The following is a 10,831-nucleotide window of genomic DNA, read 5'->3' as shown; positions in this document are numbered from 1 at the left end:
TGATCAAGAGGCACCATTCAAAGTTAATTGTCATTAACTGTTAACTAGCTCTATGACTCTTCAAAAATTATTTAAAGATCCTGAATCAAGTATTTGTGCACACAATTTTGAAAACCACTTTGTCTCTCTCTCAGTCCAATATGCTACTATCTCATAGAAGTTTTCTTTGGAGACTCTTCAATTTTGCTAGTTGCAAATTCTTGCTCAATGTCTCTATTGTATCATGGGAATAAATTTGTCTGTAATCCAACAGTAAATTCAATAAAATTAAGTAAGGATAAATAACATTATAAAGATAGTGTCTTTAAATACGGCTCAGAGCTTTTCCTCCAAATTTCAGTGACTCCATTTTCCAACAATTACAACGTTATACCTATCTGATTATGACCGAAAAAATGCCCTAATAAGCCTATTTTGGCGTTCTATTTCTTTTTTTTTTTTCGATTGGGGCAATTAAACACGATTAAACTATTAGTCTGACAGCTAGAGGTAAAATTTCTTTTATCAGCCACCCAAAGCCAATAGAAAGAGACTAAAATGAAAAACATGGACCAAGCTAAATTTGTCATATTTCACGAAGGTAAAACGTGTTGAGCGTCATTCACGTGGACACCCTCACATCGCCCGCTAATAATAATTCGGTTGATGTTAGGAAATTTTATGTACCAAAAGCGATTTAACATACCAGCCTATTTTTCTCATTTTGACGTTTTTCTTTTTTTTTTTCTTTTTTTAAATCGTGTAGCAATTGTTAATGGTCCGGTACAGACAATTTTCTGTACAAAGGGTACACAAGATGTGATTTCTCATATATACTGTTTGCAGGATTTTTTTCTCATCTACATCTCACCTTTCTATTTCTATCTCTTATTTCCCATTTTCAAAGTGTTCCATGAAATGCATGGGTTAGAAGTTTGGTTAAAGTGGGGTTGAAAATTTTGGATTTTGACATTAATTTAGTTCTAAGCCGGGGTCCATGTTTAAGATTGGTCCTTAACCCAATCCAATCGGTCTATTTTATACCACAAGTTCCACAACTTATGTTTTGTATCACAATTGTTTCTACCTAAGCATTTTGGGTTGATTAATACAAATTGATACATAACTGTTATTTGAGGTCATTTATCATGTGAGAGAGGCTGTTTAGAAATGCCAAACTAGCACCGTTTGCATAAGGGGGAGAAGTCTAATAATTTCTTTCATTTGTATTTATCAACCTAAAACTATTTGACTCAGTTTGGAAAGAGTACAAATACAAAACCATAAGGTTTGCAATAAAAAAATTAAAAGTTTTACACTCCTCAAATTTGTATTTATTACCCTTTCCAAATTGACAGAAACATCAATGGTACCAAATAGGCAAATACAACCATTATGAGAGAATGTCGAAAGGGGACAAGAGAAGAAAAAAGGAATTATTTAATAGGGGATAGAAGATGTAAAAAGCATTAACTATTGTTTGTGTTTGAGTGTGTTGAGAGAGAGGGATTAAGGCTTACAAGGGTTTTATTATAACTTCTTATAATTTTAATATTTTTTAATTAAGTAGCCACGTGTATAAGAAATGAGAGGAGTCCATGTGAGCATTGAGGTGAGAAGACTCTTGGCCTCCTTTCATCTATTTAACTAGGCATGTTAGTACAGGGCCATTAATATGAACTATTTTCAATTTTCAATTTTTTAAATCATTTATATTAAAATTTTAGGTTAGGTTTTTCATTTGATTTTTTGATGGAGTTTTATTTGATTTAAGAGACTTACCATATTTTATCTAGCGTTTGACCCTGTTACGGGGCAGTCACATGTATGTATCATTTTGATTTTTACATTTTTTTTTGTTTATTACAGTAATATTAATTTATTTGAGTTTCACTATTTATTTAATAATTATATTTATATTTGAATTAAGAAATTGAATTACAAAGATTTAGCTAGTGAATGGCCCCATATTAAGTATGGGGAAATTCACTCAAGTTTGATTTCCAACATTTGTATTAATTATTTAGTCATTTTTATTTAATTTTTTTTATTGTTTTCCTTCATAATTCATTTATTAATTTTTAATCATTTTAAGCAAATTCATTATTTAATAAATTTTTAATAGCTTAAGCACATTTACAAAATTTTAATCTATTTTAGTAATTAATTGATCTTTTTTGTTATTTAATAATATTATTAACTATTTTAGTAATCAATGAAATATTTATTTAAGATTATTCCTTTTAAAATATTGACTTAATTAATTATTTAAAGAATACTATTATTCTTAATTAGTGATTTTTATTCTTGTTCGTATTAATAGTGATTATATTTGTAAAGCAAATTGATTTCCAACTGAGTATAATTATTATTTCTTCTATTTGTTAGTTATTATTTTTTATTTATGAATAATCATTAATGATTATTATTATATTTATAAATATTGATTATTAATTAATGTGTACAAAAGAAGTAGTGGGACCCAGTATTCTCACTCGAAATGTTGTCTTCTCAGGCAACGGTTCGTGCAAAACTCGACCACCGGTCATCAACAGCGATGGTATGACCTTCCTGGCTAGCAGAGGCCACCCATGAATGATTGTCGGTGGTCGGCGATCTCATCTAACCTTAAAGAAGAGACAGTGGTCGCCTGTATTTAAAAAAAAAAAAACACCCAGTATCTAGTTTCCTATACACTGATCTTATGAACTTCCCGGCCATCGGCGACCACCCATAAGTGATTGCTCGTGGCCGACAATCTCATCTAACGTTAAAGAACAACCAATATTCGTCTGTATTAAAAAAAGGCTCGAATTCTACCTTCTTCTTAGGCATGGATTTGCAATAACAGTAAACAGGGCCACCGGATTCTACCTTCATATGACCCTCTCGGCCACTGGCGGCAACCCATAACTGATCACCGATGGTCGACGATCTCATATACATTATTATAGCAGTCGTTGGTCGCCAATAGTAAAAACAAAAACGTATGGTTTTCTTCTCATAGGGCCCTGTTTTCTCAGGCAACGATTTGGGCTAAATTTTAATAGAGCCGACTATTGCTACTTCCTATGCCCCTCCTAGCCACCAGTGGTCACACATAAATTTCTCGATTACAGTTTTGGTGCAGGAGGTGCTGATGAATTCGTTGGAACAAATGTTTTGAAATTCATATAAATGTTTTGACATATATTTTTTCATGAGATAGGATTCAAGAGACAAAAGATTGAGAAAACCGAGTTCAACGTGATAAAATAAATTTAACATAAAATTGAAACATGTTTGCCAAAATTGAAACTCAATAACTCTATACGTATTAAGATAAAGTGAGATGAAATGTAAAACTAACCTAAGTGGTTGAAGTTGAAAACATCCAAATAAAAATTCCAATGAATTGAACTTCTTGTGAGCTCTGATAAATTACAGATTTAGAGAAGATCGTATGCAAAGACTGGAGACTGGAGTAGAATTTAGAGTTTGGAATAGATAGATTGTTATAGATTAAATGAGAATGTAGAATTCTGGACATGACTCAGAATCTGACATGAACGTGGGGATGAGTTGATTGCAACAAAATTTTTTAATTTGTCTCCTAAAATTAGATTACATTATATCTGAATAGTGGTAGTGGGCTGTGGAAAATGCCACGTGACTATCTTTTCATAAAAATGAGAAGGCTACGTGTTTGAATGGTGGGGGATTGTAGTTTGGAAGTGGATTCTGGGCTTTAGCAGGAATTTCTTAAAAATTGTCATGTGTTTAGTTTTCTAGAAAATGAGATGGCCACTTGTATGAATGGTAGTAGTGGGTTGTGGGTTTTAACATCAACTTCTTAGAAAATGCTGTGTCTAAATTTGAAAAAAAAAAACACGTATTTGAAGCTGTAACATGAAAGCCTTCGTTTAATATATATATTAGATGTAGATGCAAATGTGAAATAGAAAAAAAAAAGCATATGCTTGATGCATAAATCCTTGTAAAATGGCTAACAAATATATGATGGGAAAGAAGTGTGGTAAGATGGTTTTGTCATAAATCCAACAATACTCTCTTTTTTGATAAAAGATAAGGCTCAATTTGGAAAGAGTACAAATATAAATAATGTAGACCGCAAAACTATGTATTTGGTATGTATATATTTGTATTGTACATATTTGTATTTGTACTCCTCCAAACTGAGCCTTAGGCTGAGTTTGGAAAGGGTACTAATGCAAATATGTACAGTGCAAATACATACAAAATACAAGATTTTGCACTCTATATATTTGTATTTGTGCTCCTTCCAAACTCAGCCTTAGGCTGTGTTTGGTTACAGTGCATTTTTTTTTTGCACTAGTACAAATGTATGGGAGTACAAATGAAAAAAATGCAAATTCTCATTTAATTTTGTTTTGGATTTTATTTTATTGTGATTCATGTCTTAATTTACTTCATTTACACTGCAATCAAACAAAATAAGCTAAAATTTGAAACAAAAATATGTCAGAATTTACACTCAAATCATTTTCATTGCCATAGTTTTGCATTGCAACCAAACACAGCCTAAGCTACAAAATATTGCTAGAAAAATGATATGCTCCTCAAGATTTCAAAGAAAGGCTTCAAAATATTGCCAGGAAAATGATATGCTCCCCATTGAGCCGAGCTCGGGTCTCCTATCCACGGGACACTACAGTTGTACATTGGGAGGATCTGTAGTGTCTGATGGGTTGGTATGGGTAGGAGATCCGCATTGCACAGAACCCACCTCGGATCACATTGCAACAATGTATAGGAAATATCTTCCCATGAATGGCAAAATGAAATATGGGAGATGTTCTCAATGCACATTTGAAAGTGATGCGGAGTTGGTATGAGGTGCATTCTACAGGCAAATCCTTATTCTATTGATAGAGGCATGCAAAATAAAACCGATTGCCATGTCTCAAAGCCCATTGGGTTTGAAGCATGGATAGCACGGACCCATCCATACCTTGTGTTGAAACTTATTTAATTATAACGGGGGTAACGAGAATCGAACACTAGACCACTTGGTCTAAATGGCTCTGATACCATTTCAAAGAACCATTCAACCTAAAAGCTTAAGTTGTTAAGTGAGGTCATTGAATAGGTTTTATTCACTAACACCCTGTCAACAAAATCATATTATTTTGGGTAAATTACACATAGGTACCCTGAACTTTTAATTGCAATACTTGAGTACATTCAACTCTCAAAAATAAACACTTAGTTCCATATGTTAATATTCCATCAATTAAACATTATATAATGCTAAAAATACCCTTCTTATTTATTTTTGAGATCATTCTCAAGTAACCAAACGTCTCTCCATGGTGACGTTCTCACATGGACAGCAAATAACATATTCAAATTTCCTAAGGATAACATTCTCCGGTGACGATTTTACTTGGTAGAATGATCTCAAAAGTCAAAAATACACAAAAGGGTATTTTTGACATTATGTAGTATTTAACTAACGATAAACCCAAGTGTGTATATTTAAAAGTTGAGAGTACTCAAGTATTGCAACTGTTTTTGTTTGAAAAACAAAAATCCACATGCTTGATTATGTCGTCGGATTCTTTTAAATTTATCCTTTTCTTTCTTTTTCCCATTCCTTCTCTCCCAGGTATGGCTGGGTTACAGTATTAAAAGCTTTTTTGAGCAAATAACAATAATTGTGGTAGTAGTTTCAACAAACCAAAGCTAACGCCAGTCTTGCTGTTTAGTTGTTTTCATTTTAATTTTATTTTTTACAAAGAAAAATGCTTATAAGTGATTTTCTGATGTACGCTAGTCGATTACATGAATGGAATTCGGCAGGGTGGATACATACCAGTGATAATGTTTTTAGTTGTAACGACTCAAAACTTCCTTTATTGGTCTTGAATTATCATATATTTATTGTTATTATCAAATACCAAATAGCTAAAATGCCGAAGTTGTTTCCTTTCCTTTCCTAGTAAACCCACTTCGGATCAGTTAAAGACTTGACCTAGTCTTTCTCTCTCCCTCTCTCAACCAGTGAGCCAGTTGGCACCTTGGACAGTTGGACCTAAATTTTCTCTTGGTGGATAAAGAATTGGCCCAGTTAGTTTTGGGTTGTGGGAGTCTTTCAGCGATTCGGGTCCAATCTCCACTCGGCCCCATTAAACAGTTCGGATTCTAACATTCTGTGAGCAGTTCCGATCGAGATTAGAACCCTGGTTAAATTAAGTCTCTTACAAGTTACAAGTCTTCGTGTGTGTTTGGGAAGGGTTTTCAGGACACGGTTTCAGACTTTGCAAGCGGGGCCCTAATGAAAATAATAGCCGTGTTTGATGAAAATCTGAAATGCTCAAATTAATGTCCAAAACACCGATTGGGCGACTAACATATTTAAATCTGTGTTTGGAGAAAATTCTTACAGCTGTCTTAAAAATTTGCTTTGGATCTTTTCAATTTCAAACATAGGTTAAGAGTATTACTTATTCAATAATACACCTTATTTTCCTATCAAAAAACATAATCTATTTATTTTCTAACCCCTCTCTCTCTCTCTCTCTCTCTCCATTTATTTTGCCAAGTATCAGCTGCAAATCTTAAATTGCTTTTTCTTTTCCCAATAGAACCCAACGTGGTTGGCATGAAAGATGCATGCTAGACGTAACAACTAAAAAATGTAATCAATAATGAAATTATGGGTACGTAATTGGGTATTATCATATCATGATGGAATCTGCTCCTCACAAATGGGCGCCTCACAGGCACATCCACCGTACATTGGGAACATCTTCCATGAATAATAACTAACAAATACGAAAAATATTCCCAACGTATGGTAGGATGTGTGTGTGAGGAGCAGATCTGGTCAGGTTTTTGTTGACATCTATTCTATTCTATTCTATTTAGCTAATTATATCGTATGTGCAAGGTTATTGCCGTCGTTGTCATATTCATTTTCCTTTTATTTCTTTTACCTTCTTTCCTCTTCGCCCTGCCCTATGCATCTAAAATATTGGCGTGCCCACTTGTAATTGTAATTGGTTATGGTTCATTCATACATCAGTTAACTGAATAGGGAGGGCAAAAAATTAAAGAGGAAGATGCCTCGGATTTCTTCACAAATCAAACTTTCTCTTGCTTAGCTTGCAAAAAATTACGAGAGATATGTATCGGTTGGTAAAGTTAGTCAATGCAATTCCCTCCTCTCTTTCTTTTCCCAATAGAACCCAACGTGGTTGGCATGGCTTTGGTGCATCATATCTTGGACTCATGAGTCAAATTTCAGAAACTGTTAACCAATCATACGAGGGTTTCCCTTTTCAAGAAGCAACATAGGGAGGGAGGTATTCTTCAATTTTAATTGACTAAAAAATTTTCTTTTTTTTTTTATTTTATTAATTTTTTAGTTCATGTCATTTTTGAAACTACCAATTAGAACTTTACTTTCCCAAAAAAGGACATTCCAAATCTCTCTCTCCCACAAGTTACAATAACCAAAATAATCTAATATCCTAAAATTTCTCCTAAACAACCTCCCCCACTATCCCCAACTTTCTCCTAAGCTATCATCAATTTAGTAGAGAGTTTATCTTCTAAATTATCTCTAATTCTTATTTATCTTCTCCCCTACATTATATCTCCATCTATCTAAAGAAAGTTTGAATTTAAAAATTTAAGAATTTAAATATTCTAACAAAATTATTTAATAACTTTAAAATATTTATTAAAAAGACAAAAAAATAATTATAATTAATTTAATATTATTCATATTATTAATAATTATATACTTTTACAAAAATATCACGAAATTATGTAAAAACAATATAAATTATGAATTTCTAGATTATTCAATCTAAATGTTATTCAAATAATAAAAATATAACAATAAAATGAAATTAAAATTAATATTTTAAGTCAATTAATAATATATTTTAAATAGTTATTGAATAACTTTCAATTATAATATATAGCATTACTAGATTTTAAGTAGTTAAAATAACAAAATTATGTATTAATAGTACTATAATTTTATGGATTATTAAATTCAACAAGTAATTAATATTTTAAAATTTAAGTAATGATATTATTTCATTCTAAATAACTAATTTCATTTATACCAATTAATAATTCTAGAAAATAACTTTCAAAAAAACATTGTTTATTAATAATAATTTTAAAAACTTAATCTTTATTTATTATATATTTATCTATATTAAAATTAGCATTTATTGTATTTTAGTAATTATTTATTGTTTTTTGTGATAAATATATTTTCAATAATTATGTATAGATCTATTTTTTGTTTTGTTATTTAATAGAAAATTTTCAATAAATATTGGAGTTTAAAATACTGTTATTTATCTTTTTAAATTTAATTTATTGTGTATTTTCCCTATAAATTTTTAATAATTATTGAAGATTAAACTATTGTCCATGGGTTGGTTTAGTTCAGTTGTAGGTTATTTGACTGACTAAATTGACCTGGTCAGGTTGGGGGATTGGTCACTCAGATTATATCGGTTTGGGTCAATTTTTGGTTTGATCGGTCGGTTCAAAAGATTTAAACTTAAAAATTTTAATTTAAAAATTAAGTTTAAATTTTAAAAAATTATAATGAAATTATTAAAAAAATAAAAATTATTTTTATTATACAAACTATTTTAGCCTAAGAAAGATTGGAATTTGTCCAATTTCCTATATTAAAAATATTTTTAAAATATAAAATATTAATATATATATCTATGGTCAGGTTGTTCGATTTTAGTCAATTTACAAATGGCCAAAGCAAAACTAATCCAACTCAGTTGGATTTGGAAATTGTTGAACCAAAGCCAATTGAAAATACTAGAAATCAGGTTGGTTAGTTTCTTAGTTTGATTCAGAATGGCAACGGGGCAAGGTGGGGCCGAGGAGCTTCTCCCCATCCCTATTCCCATGAAAATCCCCATCCATGTTCCCGTCCCCATCCCCGCAAACAGGGACAAAGTTATTCCCATCCCCATCTCTACGGGGATCCCCACTCCACCTAATTCTTTATAATGTCAACCATTATATATTTTATTTTTTTATTTTATTTAAAAAATAAAAACAAAATAATTAATATTTGCAATCCTATTAGAAAAGATTCAAACATATTTTTAAAAATATTAATATATAGACGTATGTGTATATATATACATATATATTAGCAAGGATCAGGGTCCACACAAGGCAAGGAGTGCTCTCCCCATCCCCGTACTGTCCCCACCAACGGGGATGGAAGTCCCCCCATCTCCATCCCCATAGGGGGGGAACCATCCCCATCCCTACCCCATTCAGGGCAAATCCCCACGGGGATCGAGGGAAATGGGGAAATTGTCATCCATAAATTTGATAAACAACCCTATCTAAAATTAATTATTGTTATTTTTGTATTGTAAAAAATTATTAAAAATAATATATAAGTTATAAATAATTATTAATTATTATATAAAATAATTGTATACTCTTACATGTTTCTATTGTTTATCTTTAACTTAACAAATATTGTGCATCGCATGGGTCCCCACTAGTTGTTTCTTAAAACATAAACATTGTAAATGTGTTTTGATTGTAAATATGTTTTTTGTTTCTAAATTAATTTTTGGCTTTAATTTTTTTTTAAAATCATATAATATATCTCATTAATCATCTTCCATAAATTAATTTTTTAAATAAAACCATTTTTTTTGCTTCTACAAACAAAATACGGTAATATATTTTTATTTTTTTGTTCTCTATATTATTGACATGTGTCTCTCTCTCCCTTCTTTTCTTTATTCTCTCTTTTCTCTCACATCTCTTTGCTTGGAAAATTATAAGAATGTCACATATGAGACAAACCTTCCTATATAATTGCCTCTATAATATTCAAAAATTATAACAATACCACATATAAGATAAATCTCCTTATATAATTGAGTCAATGGCATTTAAAAATTACAGTAGTGCCACATATAATTATTTACAATTATGACATCATATAAATAAAATGTCATACCTCTTCTTTCTTTCTAAACTCTCTCTCTCTCTCTCTCTCTCTCTCTCTCTTAAGTGTCTTTTTCAAATGTAATAATAACATGCATTAAAATAAGAGGCTTTGGAAAACCCAAAAGTCTCTCTCTTTCTATATATATATATATATATATATATATATATATAAAAGAGAGAGAGAGAGAGAGAGAGAGAGAGAGAGAGAGAAAGAGAGAGAGGTTCATATCTACAAACCGTCATCACGTGTCCGTAGCCATCACTACTGCTTGGTGTGAAAATGAATTCAACAGGATAATAGGCGGAGTTTTTACCAATATGACTCGACCTTCTTTTGAAAACAACAACAATTGAAATAATAATAATAATAATAATAATAGAAAAAATGTCTTTTTTTTTTGCTTCACAAGATTACTTAATGTCCAATATCCGTAACTCCCCAGTCCTTGTGGCAATGGGATTTTGATCTCAAGTTTCCTTTACAATTAGCCAAAAAAATTACCAACAAGTGAAACAGATTTATAGTAAAAAAAAAAGAAAACTGAAAGGGGAAGTCTAAGTCCAATTAGTGTTATGTCTAATGGAATCATCAAAAAGTTTGCTAATTCTTCATATTTTTAAAATAGTGAATCCATCTCACTAGAAAAGTGATTCATAGACCTCTTAATTCTGCTAGAAATATTTTTTTCAAGTCTTCTTTTTCGTTTTCTCTTAATTTTCGTCTTATACCCTGAAAAAATCATTTTTTTTAATATTTCTCTAGCTTGCCGAAGGGAGGAGAAAATTGGATTTTCAAAAAATAAATAAATAAATAAACATGTATAAGATCACATGTAAATGGATCTTGCGGGATTGAAGG

The sequence above is a fragment of the Nelumbo lutea genome, chromosome 7 (genome assembly GCF_056320005.1).
Source record: "Nelumbo lutea isolate HS-2025 chromosome 7, American lotus-T2T, whole genome shotgun sequence".
Taxonomy (NCBI): domain Eukaryota; kingdom Viridiplantae; phylum Streptophyta; class Magnoliopsida; order Proteales; family Nelumbonaceae; genus Nelumbo; species Nelumbo lutea.
Note: the sequence above shows the minus strand (reverse complement) of the source record.